Source organism: Miscanthus floridulus, chromosome 16 (genome assembly GCF_019320115.1).
Source record: "Miscanthus floridulus cultivar M001 chromosome 16, ASM1932011v1, whole genome shotgun sequence".
Taxonomy (NCBI): domain Eukaryota; kingdom Viridiplantae; phylum Streptophyta; class Magnoliopsida; order Poales; family Poaceae; genus Miscanthus; species Miscanthus floridulus.
Window position 1 is genome coordinate 41,108,682 of NC_089595.1, and position 14,442 is coordinate 41,123,123.

Here is a 14,442-nt window from a genome sequence, read left to right on the forward strand (position 1 = left end):
CACTAGTCAAGATGGCACAAGCACAATAGAACATGTCAGTCGGTATCTTACACAATTGGGTGAAGCATCAGTTAAGGATGCCCATCGAGTTTGTTTCTTCTCCTTGTCCCTATCAGGGCTGGCCTTCACTTGGTTCTCATCACTACCAGTCAACTCCATTGCCAATTGGGCTGACCTAGAGAAGAAGTTTCATACATATTTTTACACTGGGACTGGAGAGAAGAAAATAACTGATTTGATGACCATGAGATAGAGGACTAATGAATTGGGCACTGAGTTTCTTTAGAGATTCCGAGAGACTAAGAATCTGTGTTTCTCGTTGAGCTTGGCAGATGATCAGTTAACTGCCTTAGCCATCCAAGGAATGCTGTCGATGTGGAAAGAGAAGCTGCTAGGATAGGAATTTGACAACTTGGGTCAATTGGCTCAATGAGTAGCAACACTTAATAGCTAATTCTAGAGCATATGCAGAGATACCTGATTCTAGAAGAGTACTTCAGTAGCCAAAGCTTACGATCCATATTCAGTCAATGACGGCTATGAAGATGAAGAAGAGGTCGCTGCAACTGAATGGAATTGGGGCAAGAAGACAATGATGGTGCCAAATCCTTGGGGAAGAGGAGTTGAGGAGAGTTATGACTTTGATGTTACCAAATCGAACAAGCTCTTCAATTTCTTGCTTGAGAAGGGGCAGATCAAGTTGCCCAATGGTCATATCATGTTGCCCCCTGATCAGTTGAAGAACAAGAAGTTCTGCAAATTCCATAACGCTACTTCTCATTCCACTAATGAATGCAGAATCTTTGGGCATCATATACAGAGAGCTATTCAACAAGGGAGGCTCAAATTCGATACATCTCGGAAGATGAAAGTTGATGATAATCCTTTCCTAGAGGATCAGAACATGGTTGATGCTGGGCTGTTCAAAGGAAAAACCAAGGTCCTAACATCGACCAAATCGAGAGAGGCTAGAACAGTCAATCTCGAAATACAAATATTGGCTGATGAGTACAGAGAGATTAGAAGACATCATGCCAAACAAAAGAGCCGATATGAGCAGGGGAAGACATTGAAAGCAGAGACGTCAAAGCCACGGGTCACATCTCAGATTCTGTTGAATAAATGGCAGCGGCAAAAGGAAAAGGATTATCAGCATTGGTTAAAAGATCAAGCATACCAACATCAATTAGAAGAAGAGAAGTATGAAAGGGAACAAGCTAAATTACATTAGAATTGTCCTTTCTTTAGACATTGCTGGAATGAAGGTTTGAAGTTGCCTACCAGATATGACTGTCTAGAATGCAACAATCAATATTGGGAGTATAGGCAATCTCAAACCAACCACCAGTCTATCCATGCTCAAGATGCATATCATTATAACAACATGGATCAACGCTTAAAAAACAAAAGTGTTCATGATCAGTTGGGGAAAAGAGTCATTGGATAGAATTGGGTTGATCATGAAGAGGAAGGTGCTGAAAGAATATACACATGGTAGGAAGGCCAGTGGTGCCTAGGAGATTTGATGAGAAGCCAAAAGAGGAGGGTGCAGCGCCTAAGGAACAAAGAGATGGAACAGGCTTAGGCACCCAGTAAAACTCAAGTATGGCGTACCAAGCAGATAGCTGATAAGAGGCAACCATCGGCTAATATCCAAATGGCTTTTTTATTACCATCAGAATTCAGAGCTCTGGCAGATCAGGAAGTTTATTTAGACTTCGACGAGTCAGAGTATGAAGAGATGGTTGCCAAGTTAACAGTCATGCAGCAAGCGATATTTGATAGACCAGTCAAACATCTGCACTTAAAGGCGTTGTATATGAAAGGTTTTGTTGATGGAAAGCCGATGAGCAAGATGTTGGTGGACGGAGGTGCATCTATCAATCTTATGCCTTATACTACTTTTCGTAAGCTTGGCAAAGGACCAAAAGATCTGTTGGAAACCGACATGATGCTCAGAGACTTTGGAGGTAACATGTCTAAGACCCTAGGGGGCAATAAATGTCTAACTAATAATTGGGAGGAAAACTCTGCTCACCACATTCTTCGTTATCGATGGGAAAGGATCATACAATTTACTCCTCGGTCGTGATTGGATTCATGCGAATTGCTGCATACCATCGACCATGCATCAGTGTTTGATTCAATGGCATGGAGATGATGTCAAACTAGTTCATGCTGATGAGTCCGTAAGCATCGCGATAGCCGATCCAGTCTTTTGGGAACTAGAAGATTTCGAGTGTTTTTCTAGCAAGACATGAGAAGGAGGCTTCATTAAAATTAGTAATGAAAGCCAACAGTCGATGCAAGCGATCGGCTCTGAGAGTTTGTTTTAGTAGAAAAGTCACAGCTTCACATTGACCGTTGGATCAAAGGAAAATGAGTATTAAGTCTTGGAGATGGGTTTAGGCCGACGTATGTGAAGGCTGAGTTAAAGTGTAAGTGTGATTTAGAGTTAATGGATTTCTTAAGAGAAGTTCTATTTTGCTTAATAGGATGCTTGACCTGGGTTGATTACTCGTCTGACCTTTCATATTGAAAATTCTACTAGATGTTATCCTGGCGTCTGAGCAACATTCGATAGCCGATTCATTCTCGGCTCTAATAGCTGGTACTGTAAGGGTATCGCCTCTAGTTCAAAAATGAGAATCTTCAAAGGCAATAAAAGCCAATATGATATGTATCGCCTATAGAGCAAAAGACACAAAGATCCGCAGTCATACACGAAGGCATTACACTGAGGCACGATCATAAAAGAACAAGAGTCTTCATTCATTGGTTTATCCTAAAATACAAATTAATCGAAGACCTTGTTCACCACATCTTGGGTGGATGTGATGTCCACTATGGCCTCCACTGCCATGACGAACTCTTCGAGCAAGTCTTCATGTTCTTCAGGGCCATTGCCCATTAGGAAACCGATTTCCATGGCATGGAGCTCGTGCCTGGTCTGAACTTGCGCTGCGGTTAGCGCCATCGCCGCACCATGATAGACACCATGGAGGGCAACCGGGCCATTGCCCATTGGGAAACCGGTTTCCAATGGCATGGAGCTCATGCCCAGTCTGAACTTGCACCACGGTTAGCGCCACCACCGTGCCATGATGGATGCCATGGAGGGCAACCTCCTGAACACGAGCTGGAACGTCGTGAAGGCAAGCATCGAGGAGGGAGCCGCAAGCATTGACTGCATCCATAGCCTCGTTTGCCACAAGTTGGAGAGACTCCAACTACATCGTTAAGGTTGATGATCACAGAAACGGGGGAACTATCAAGATAAAGACTGTTGAAATTAGATTAAAGATATCCTTGAAGCCTGTCTTACCTGACACCATGGTGTCAGACTCGACCAACCGTGCTCGAACAGCGTTAGCCTCCTCCTCGACCACATGAAGAGCGGCCTGAGAAACCCCAAGATGAATCTCAAGCTAGCCGTTCTCTTGGGTCACCTCAGAGTAGCAGTTCTGGGCCACCCTCCACTCTCGGAGGAAGCATTGGGCATCGTCGTCATTATATGAATCAGAGGAATCTGATGATGAAGCTTGCGTGGAAGAAGCAGCATCGAAGGGTTTGCTAGCCTTGGGAAGAGGACGAAGTCTGTTGTTCACAACAAACCTAAAAATAAAAGTTCATCCCTATGAACAGAAAGTTATGGACTATCGCCATAAGCAGAAGATGTCAATCTCACCTCATGCGTTGGAGGTGCTGGCTCACAGGCATGTTCTCCTCTAGGGTCTCCCCCACCGCACGCTTACCGCAATTATCCTCACTGGCCATGGAATCGATTGGATCTATAGGAAGGGGAGGAAATTGCTACAGGGACTTGAAGGCGGAGAGATGCCGAGGAACAGGAGCGGTTGCTAGTATAGATGTGTTCAAGGCCGGGGCCCTTAGCCGGTATTTGAATCCATGAAGCGAAGAGGTGGACGCCTTAGGGAAGTGCAAAGCGTAATCGCCATTAATAGAAGGCGGAGCATCATTTCGCTAATACCAAAGAAAATGCGACGTTGGGCGATTGAAGGCAGAAGATCAAGGGGCTCTCTTAAGCCATGTTTTCGGGATCAATTGGGTCGCAAATCTAAAGTCAACTGTTTACAATCGGCTCTTTAGCCGAGAAGAGGAAATACAACGAGACAAGTATGGTTATTGTACACAAGGCATGTATGTTAACCTACAAATTACAAGCCCGGAATATCCTGAATAACTTTTAAAATTGCAAGCCGAATAGCATTAGCTTCTGCAACCTTGTGCTCGTATTCTTTGGTTGTTCTAGAAATGTTCTCAAGGCTGCCTTGGATGGTTTTGCTCTCTTTTACTTTGGCCAACAGTTCCTGCTTATTCTGTTTGATGACATCAGGTATTTGGGCCAGAATGGACTTGCGATGATCTATGGTAGCCTTCACATTATTCAGCTCCCTCTCAAGTTCTGCACGCTTGACTTCTAGTTGGGACAACTCTAAATCGGTCCCGAGGGAAGAATTCTTCAAAGCATCGATCGACTGCGTTAGCTCTTTGACTTCTTGCCTGTTGGAGTCCCTTCTGGCCAGCAAGGCTTCACGATTGGACAAGTTCCTTTAGATTGTTTTTGCCTTCAAGGCCTGATCTTTGAAACTTGGCAAATATGACATGACCTTGAGAGAATTGGGGATGGATCACCCTTAATGGTCAAGAAGACTTTCTGTATTGATTCAGTGTCTTGGACCAAATCGGCTATGTTCTTCTCAAATATGGGCAGTATATCTTTCAGCCGATTTCTAGTCTCCTCTGACAAAGATTCAGCAGAGGAAGTGACTGATGATCTAATTTTGTCTTCATCAAAATACTCCTTGAGATTAAAAGAACAACTCTGGGCCGGAGGATCGAGTGCCTATAGATAGGGGAAGTTTTAATTAAGAGATTTGAATCGACTTATCGCAGAATGAATGGTGAAAAGGTACAATACCTTCTTTGCAGTAGCCTCTATCAGAAGAAGGGGAGTAGCTGATAATACACCAGTAATATCTGGTTGAGTTGGCTCAGAAGTCTCAATGTTGGTATCTGCAACATCAGAAGGATTTTTATTTATGCTCGCTGCAGAGAAATGGACAAAGCATATAGTTTCCTCACCATCAAGTGTATGCCGAATTAGAGAATCGGCAGTGTGGGTATCAACAATAGGGTTGTTCCCAACATCAGCAAGATCATTGTTGGTAGGTGAACTGCCAGGATCCTGTTCTTGCATAGGTGTTTCCTCAGAGAGTATCTGGCATGACAAATAGTCGAATAAAGAATGGAAAACTAAGTAAATTGGGAAGTTGAATGTCAAGGATAAAACTCACGTTTTCTGCTGTTATGGAAGTATCGGTTGTTTCAACCGAGATCAGCTCCTTTCGTGGATTAGCTGATGGAGGTTCAGCTAGTACTGAGTCGAATGCCTAGGACAGCAGTTCTGCCCCTAGGGCAGGTTGGGACGCAATGCTCGATAGTTGAGAAAGAACGAAATTAGTAATTGAATCTCATTTTTGAGAAGAAGATGAACTGTTTACCTGAGCAGCTAACGGTCTTGTTCTACGAAGTCTTTTCCTAGTGGTAGTTTTTTGGGTTGCCCCTGGAACTACCTTGCACTTTGGGGATTGGCATGTCATGATCGTGGGAGGAGCATGGGTTCTCATCAATTGTTTTAGGGAAGGTGTAGTTGATCCCATCCTTGAAACTAGACATGGCGGCTTGTAATCTATAGAACACCCTCTCCTATCCAGGCTTGGAGGATCAAATTCGATGTCCTGAAAGGGTCATTTTAGAGCAATTGGCAAGAGAATTCACCAAAATGATCTCTCTAAAAAGGGAATGGTGGGTTACCTCACTATCAGAAGCGAATTTCCCATCCAAAGATATGCACAAAGGGTGGACTGATCCACAAAAGAGATGGGAATGCCAATCTTGCCACCAGGAATCAAAGAGACTAGAAGAAAAGCTGACCCTGACCCAGTCATGCAAGGAGAAGGAAGGAAGGTCTGATCCCAGTCGAAAGACTCTGGAAGCTTCCAGCACATCGCTGATATCTTCTCTTGGCTTCAGAATGTTCTTAAAGAATAGGCAAGGAGGAAGTTGACTAAGACCAAACTAGCGGGCCACAAAAGAAGGGTTGTAAAACTCATAAGTTGGAGGATTGCCTGAGATGGAGGAACCTTTAATCATCTTGCCATGACCGTGACAAAATTCGGCTGGGAGAACACAGGGCTTGATGAAGGAATTGAAGATCGTAGTCGCCGTCTCATCTGAACAGCCGGATTCAAATCGGAATGTGAATGGAAAAAGTTAATTCATCATCCTCATTATAAGGTAGCCAAGTCAGGACGGCCGCATCAAACCCTCTGTAAAACTTTTTGAAGAGGTGGCCAGCATCGAAGTCAATGGTTATGGCCGATGCAGCCTCACCATAGCTCGTACACTGTCGGGTTCTTCCTCCTTTGCCTCTATATTCTTCATCAAAAGTAGAGGAAGGAAAGCTTAAGTCTCTAAGATCAGGCCTTACAATCTTGTGCATGTACAAATTCAGCCACAATTGTATCTACCACCAAGGGCCGCTGATAGCCTGAATCGATTCATTCTTCAGTAATTGGGCAGCCACCTGATACATCAGATGATAGGCAGCTCCTAGTAGATATTTTCTGAGAGGGATACCCTTGCCTAATGCTAGGTGCTCCGCCATAAGTTTGTGATTGTAAGTCGGACCACAAGACAACCCACAAAAGATGAATTTCTCCAACCACATGTTCAGAAAGGCCACGTATTCACGATCGCTGACAGATGATTCGTCTTCAACATGATTCAGAATATAACTTGCCCATCCAGTGAAGTCTGCTATCTTGGCCAATCTTTTGGAGCGGGCACCCAAGTACTCATAAGGTTGTACTGGTCCAGTGATTCTAAGGCCGGTCAACATATACACATCGGCTAGAGTAATGGTCATTGGGCCATGGCCAAAAACAAAAGCATTCAGAGCATTAGACCAGAAATAAGAAGCAGAGATCAAGAGTGAATCATTCCTCTCCATCTCAGACAACGAAAGTGTTAAGCACTGGTTCAGATCATAAAGCTCCTAGTCTTTGCCCTTTTTCGTAGATACCCTGCAAAACCAATTTCTCCACCCCTTAGGCGCTTTGGGCTAGTTTCTAAAGGGAGTTTTGTTCTAGAAAGATGAATCTACTGTCAACTATTTAAAGGGGATCTGGTTGGTTTCTTGGTGGATAAAATCAGATGGATAAAATCGGATGGATCAGGATCACCCATCGGCCTGAGGAAATAAGCATTGGGGACAATAGCTGATGAAATCAAGATCTCATTCCTCATTTCCTAGAAATCGAATAAATTAAGTTCAAGAGGAGAAGGAAGATAGGGTAACTGCCATCACTTGGAGAGTGGAAATTTGGAAACATGCCTCAGGAACATGGTCGTTGGTCGCCATTATGATTGGAGCAGGTTCGGATCCGATGAAGGTAGCTTGAAAGATGGCTCGAGGGAACAGCGGATTTGCTAGGGTTTGAGGCCTTGGCGGTGATGGCGTCGGTTGTTGGAGTCAGTTCAGGAAGGAGAAAGCAAATAGGTTGTGTGGATTGCAAAAGATACTATTGGGATGTTATATAGAGCTCGGGCTAGGGAGTTAGGAGTCACGCATATATCTCGGATAGTGCAGTTGAGGCGTGGTAAACCAGCGAACTAGAATTTTGGGATAAAATCATTTTATCCCAAAATTGGGGGGCATGTGTTTACACCAAAATTTGGGAGAAAGAGCGCGAAAACTCATAGGCTTCTAGAAGTATGCCAATCAAGGAGTCGATGGTTGATATCTGCTGGATTGAATGTGACACTGGATCGATTCTTTCCAAATGGCGTTCGTAGATGACGATGATGGGATATGACTGGCATCAAAAGGATACATATCGGACTCTACAAAAGGGGAAAGATTAGAGTCCAAGTTATCTTAAGATAGGAATATTTCTTACATACCAAAAATTGTAACAAATCGTGCTCGAGTAGGATTCATGTCTAGACTCTGGGTATAAATACCAAACCCCGACTATTGTAAGAAAGAACGAATCAATCAAATACAATGCAATTACTTTTTTCGGCTTCGGCCACCCCTTAGGAGTAAGAGTAGAGTAGATCTCGGTGAGTTCTTCAGCAAGTACGGCTGCATCAATCCAGCCGACCTCCACTGCTTGTTGTAAGTACCAGTCATAGGTTTATACCTCTGTTCGTATGGCTGCATCGATCCTGGTCGACCCCCACCTGCGGCTCTGGTATAAGCTAGTTATCGACTCTTGCCTAATTCAAGTATGGCCTATGTGATTTTGCCTCACACGCCACTGCTTGAATTAGATCAAAGTCAAGTTATTCGGCTCTACCTTGGAATGGCAGTCTTTGGTAGATTCATTAAGTTACCTGATATTGCTTATTGCTTTCATTGTTTATCTAATTACAGCAATATCACTTTGCCCGATTGAGATTGATCTGGATCGGCCTTATATCTTATTTAACCCATCATTTGCTAATCTTAAACTGACCTAATCTACATCTTAAACTGATGAGTTATGTTTTTATTGGCTACTTTATATCAATCTTAATCATGTATAGCGTGCGGTTAAGGCATGTTCGATCTTGAGTAGATCTATTGGTTAGCGAGAACCGTTCCATGGCCCATCATCACCGCCTATGGGATTCTACCTCTCACCCCACTGTTGGCACCATGGAGTGGGGATCGTTAGTTGGTAGATCCGTTCCTGAGAAGGCATGACCTTAACTATGCACTATGCCTAAATCGGCTATTTATCCGATATCGAATGCTTTCACAAACAGTTCACATCACGAGATCGTTGAAGTAGAGATAAGTTGAAAGATGTGTTAGCCCCATGATCTCGTTATTGTATTATGGTCTGCATGATTCTGCCTCATGCCCCACTGATATTAGTAATGAGTTAGGGTAGTTGAGTCTATTGTTGTTTCTACAGCCTGCATGATTCTGCCTCATGCCCCACTGCTCATGGCGATAGATGAGATCTAACATGTTCATTAGATTTATCTTTATTAGATGGTTAAGCGGTGTTGAATTGTTTCTTACATAAACAGGAGTTCGGTTACTTGTAATCATTGGCTCATAATAAACCAATCATCATCGATATCTTATTGCCATTGATTAATGTTTGCTTAAATGATATCTATTCTGAATGATAACTGATTCTTCTTCACACGACCCCATGAGCTCTAACTGACGCACCGGTGCTCGCCCTGCTCACGCATGCGCCCATGCCATCACCCAATGACCGGATGCGCCGCTCCCCTCGATAACCTAGCGTCAGACCATTTCCAGTAAGCATCCAGAGGCGATCTTTCATGACCAGACATGTCCGCTTAGGTGTGATCGGACCTAGGCTAGAGTCCGGTCCTTCTCCTCTACATGCCAATGCTTCGTGACTAATGTTAGCGTACATCACCATCTGACCAGACGCAGGCCCTACACGTTTGGTCACATTCACTGTTTAGCGTCCTGTCAAAGGACCGAAGGTAGCCTTCACTGCGCGCCACTGACTGGACACGGCTGCTGAGTCTGGTCGCTGCTAGAGCAGCATCCGGTCACCTCGAAACAACTCCTTCTCAACTCCAACTTTGCCACCCTTGATTAAATGTGCCAACCACCAAGTGTATCACCTTGTGCACGTGTGTTAGCATATTTTCAAGGGTGTTAGCACTCACTAGAATCTAAATGCATATGCAATGAGTTAGAGCATCTAGTGGTACTTTGATAACTACATTTCGATTTGAGTTTCACCCTCTTAATAGTATGGCTATCAATCCTAAATGTGATCACACTCGCTAAGTGTCTCGATCAGGTAAACCCAAAAGCTCCTATCAAGTTTCACCTTTGCCTTGAGTTTTTTTTTTGTTTTTCTCTTTCTTCTTTTCCAGGCCGAGTACTTGATCATCACCATGGTCACACCATCATCATGGTCTTCACCATTGCTCCGCTACATGGAATAGTGCTACCTATCTCATGATCACTTAGATAAACTAGGTGACAGGTCCTAATGGCTAGAGGGGGGGGTGAATAGCCTATTAAAAATTTCTATAACAACACTTAACAAACCAGTTAGACAATCATAAGGCGAAGCAAGTGTTGTGCTAGCCTACTAAAATTGCAAGCCACCTACCAAAATTCTAGTTTATATAGTTTCTATCCACATAATAGCTATGACACTACACTAAGTTAGTGTGCTCTCAAAAGCTAACTAAAGAGCCACACTAACTAAACTAACAAGTTCTCACAACTAGCTACACTAAAGAGCTTGACAACTAGTTTGCGGTAATGTAAAGAGATTGAGCAATTTGTTTATACCACCATATCGAGGAAGGAGCCAATCAATCATAAGAATGAATACCAATGAAGACCAATCACCTCGGAATCAAATGATAAACACAATGATTTTTTACCGAGGTTCACTTGCTTGCCAGTAATCTACTCCTCATTCTGGCGATTCACTCACTTGGAGGTTCACGTGCTAATTGGCATCACACAACAAACCCTCAATAGGGTGCCACACAACCAACACAAGATGAGGATCACACAAGCCACAAGCAATCCACTAGAGTACCTTTTGGCTCTCCACCAGGGAAAGGTCAAGAACCCCTCACAATCACCATGATCAGAGCCGAAGACAATCACCAACCTCCGCTCGATGATCCTCGCTGCTCCAAGCCATCTAGGTGGTGGCAACTACCAAGAGTAACAAGCAAATCCCGCAGCAAAACACAAACACCAAGTGCCTCTAGATGCAAACACTCAAGCAATGCACTTGGATTCTCTCCCAATCTCACAAAGATGATGAATCAATGATGGAGATGAGTGGGAGGGATTTGGCTAAGCTCACAAGGTTGCTATGTCAATGCAAATGGCCAAGTGAGTGAGCTTGTGCCAGCCATGGGGCTTAAATAGAGAGCCCCCACGAATAGAGTCGTTGGGCTCCTCACTGCACTAAACACGGGCCGATCGGACATGCCGGTCAGATTGATTGGACGCTGGACCCTAGCATCTGGTCGTGTGATGCACGCCACATGTCCCCTCTCTTCAAATACTTGAGTGCCCAATCCCAATAGTCAAGTGATGATCGGACTGCACTACTGCAATGTGACCGGACACTGGATCTCAGCGTTCGGTCATTTCCAGTAAGCATCCAGAAATGAGAAATCACGATCATGACAGTGTCCGGTCATGCTCGACTAGACACACCTAGTGTTCGGTCACATGGCTTCTCCCTTGTGCGCTGCCACTGACAGTAGGACCGGACTGCACCCTGTCAGCAGTCCGGTCACCAAGTGACCCAGCGTCCGATCAAAGATCCGACGCCTAGCGTCTTTGCTGTATCATTGACCTGGATGCACCTGATCCCACTAAGACCAGTATCCAGGTCACTGCATGACCAGCGTGACTAACACCTTTTCAACTCTATCTTCTTCACCCTTGCTCAAATGTGCCAACCACCAAGTGTATCACCTTATGCACATGTGTTAGCATATTTTCACAAACATTTTCAAGGGTGTTAGCACTCCACTAGATCCTAAATGCATATGCAATGAGTTAGAGCATCTAGTGGCACTTTGATAACAGCATTTCAATACGAGTTTCACCCCTCTTAATAGTATGGCTATCGAACCTAAATGTGATCACACTCACTAAGTGTCTCGATCATGAAAACAAAATAGCTCCTACCATTTATACCTTTGCCTTGAGTCTTTTGTTTTTCTCTTTCTTCTTTTCAAGTCCAAGCACTTGATCATCACCATGGCATCACCATCATCATGTTATGATCTTCATTTGCTTCACCACTTGGAATGTGCTACCTATCTCATGATCACTTGATAAACTAGGTTAGCACTTAGGGTTTCATCAATTCACCAAAACCAAACTAGAGCTTTCAATCTTCCCCTTTTTGGTAATTGATGACAACCCTTTCACAAAGATATGAATTGAAATTCAATTGAATCCATGTTGCTTGCCCAAGCATATTTACCATGTGTAAAAGGATATGGACAAGTTTCATGAATCTCATATGGTAGCAATTGCTCCCCCTACATATGTGCTAAGAGTTTGGATTGTAGCTTGCACATATGCTTAGATAGGAAATATAGGAGTCAATGTCTACCAAATGATGCTAAGGTATAAAAGATGGACCTTTGAAGCGTGATATCAATCAGAGTGCACCATTATACCATCCTTAGCACCATGGTTAGCTTGATAACATTTGGAAACACTTGGAAATAAAATCACTAGATAAACTTATGCATGCTAGATTTTCATTTCATCATTCAAACCTACAACTAGCATACACCACAGCAAGCATGGATATTGAAATTTAAAACTTGTGCCATGCAAGCAAACATATGAAATGCACATTCAAATGCACCATACAAGTTCATGAGCTTGCTCCCCCTACTTGTATGCTCAAAATTTTAATTGATCCCTTTCTCTTGTCATATCTCTCCCCCTATGTCAAATTCTCCCCTTTGTTGTCTTTTCACTATCTTAGTACACTAATATCTTTGTTTTTCTCCCTATGTACTAATATCTTTGTTTTTCTCCCCCTTTGTCATCAATGACCACAAAGGTTCAAAATGTAGATAGGTTGAGATTATCAATGTCAATCAATGGGGTGAGGATCATATTCCCAAATTTGGTCCAATCTAGATCATTTACCAAAGATATTTAACTCGGTTTGATCCAATGACAAGCTTCTTCACACCTCCAAATAAGAGTTATCTTGTACCATGTTGAGTTAAAACACTTATAGCTCATTTTCTAGATCAAACACTTAGGTTTACAAGCCCACAAACATGTCATATACTACCACTAGATCAAAATAAGAATAGAAGCAATAGTGGTACCATACAATCATCAAATTCATTTGATTTTCATGAATGAGCCTTAAATGTGAAAGATGTCTAGATGCACTAAACATGTCCTTAGCAAGGATGTATGCCATGCCAATCAACTTTTACCTTGGATTGCTCGAAGGAGAGGCATGCCATATAAGTGGGGGGGGGGGTGCATCAACACATATTTGAGAAATCCAATATGTTCAACTCACTCCTTAGCTTGCAAAACCTTTTCTCATCCAATGGCTTGGTGAATATATCAGCAAGTTGATCTTCGGTGCCTACACTCTCAATGCAAATATCCCCTTTTTGTTGGTGATCTCTTATGAAATGGTGGCAGACATCAATGTGCTTTGTTCTTGCATGTTGAACTGGATTGTTGGTCAACTTGATTGCACTCTCATTGTCACATAGCAATGGCACTTTCTTGAACTTGATTCTAAAGTCACTCAAAGTGGCTTCATCCAAAGTATTGGTGCACAACAACTACCGGCGGATATGTATTTGGCTTCGGCGGTTGATAATGCAACACTATTTTGTTTCTTTGATGACCATGAAACAAGTGATCTTCCCAACAATTGACATGTGCCCGAGGTGCTCTTCCTTTCAACCTTGCATCCTGCATAATCCGAGTCAGAGTAACCAACTAGCTCAAACTTTGCTCCTTTAGGATACCATAAACCAACATTTTGTATATGCTTCAAGTACCTCAATATTCTCTTTGTAACCTTCAAATGAACTTCTCTTGGTGAGGCTTGAAATCTTGCACATATGCATACACTAAACATGACATCTGGCCTTGATGCGGTCACATAGAGTAGGCTTCCAATCATAGACCGATACAATTTTTGATCCACCATATTGCCACTTGCATCACTATCCAAGTTGCCATTTGTTCCCATTGGTGTGCTAATAGCTTTGCTATCACTCATGCCAAACTTCTTGATCATGTCCTTGATATACTTGCTTTGACTCACAAATGTACCATTCTTAAATTGCTTGATTTGAAGACCAAGGAAGTAACTTAACTCTCTAATCATGGACATCTCAAACTCATTAGCCATCATCTTTCCAAACTCTTCACAAAAGTCTTGATTGGTTGATCCAAATATAATGTCATCAACATAGATTTGCAACACAAACAAGTCTTTTCCAATCTTCTTGATGAAAAAAGTGGTGTCAACCTTGCCCATCATGAACCCTTTAGAGAGTAGGAAGTCTCTCAATCTCTCATACCATGCTCTAGGTGCTTGCTTCAAGCCATACAAGCGCCTTCTTCAACTTATACACATGGTCGGGCTTCTTGTCATCTTCAAAACCGGGAGGTTGCTCAACATATACTTCTTCATTGATGTAACCATTGAGAAATGCACTCTTAACATCCATTTGATAGAGCTTAATGTTGTGGGCATAAGCATAGGCTATCAAGATTCTAATTGATTCCAATCTAGCAACCGAGGCATATGTTTCTCCATAGTCAAGACCTTCAACTTGTGTATATCCTTGTGCTACCAATCTTGCTTTGTTCCTTACTAC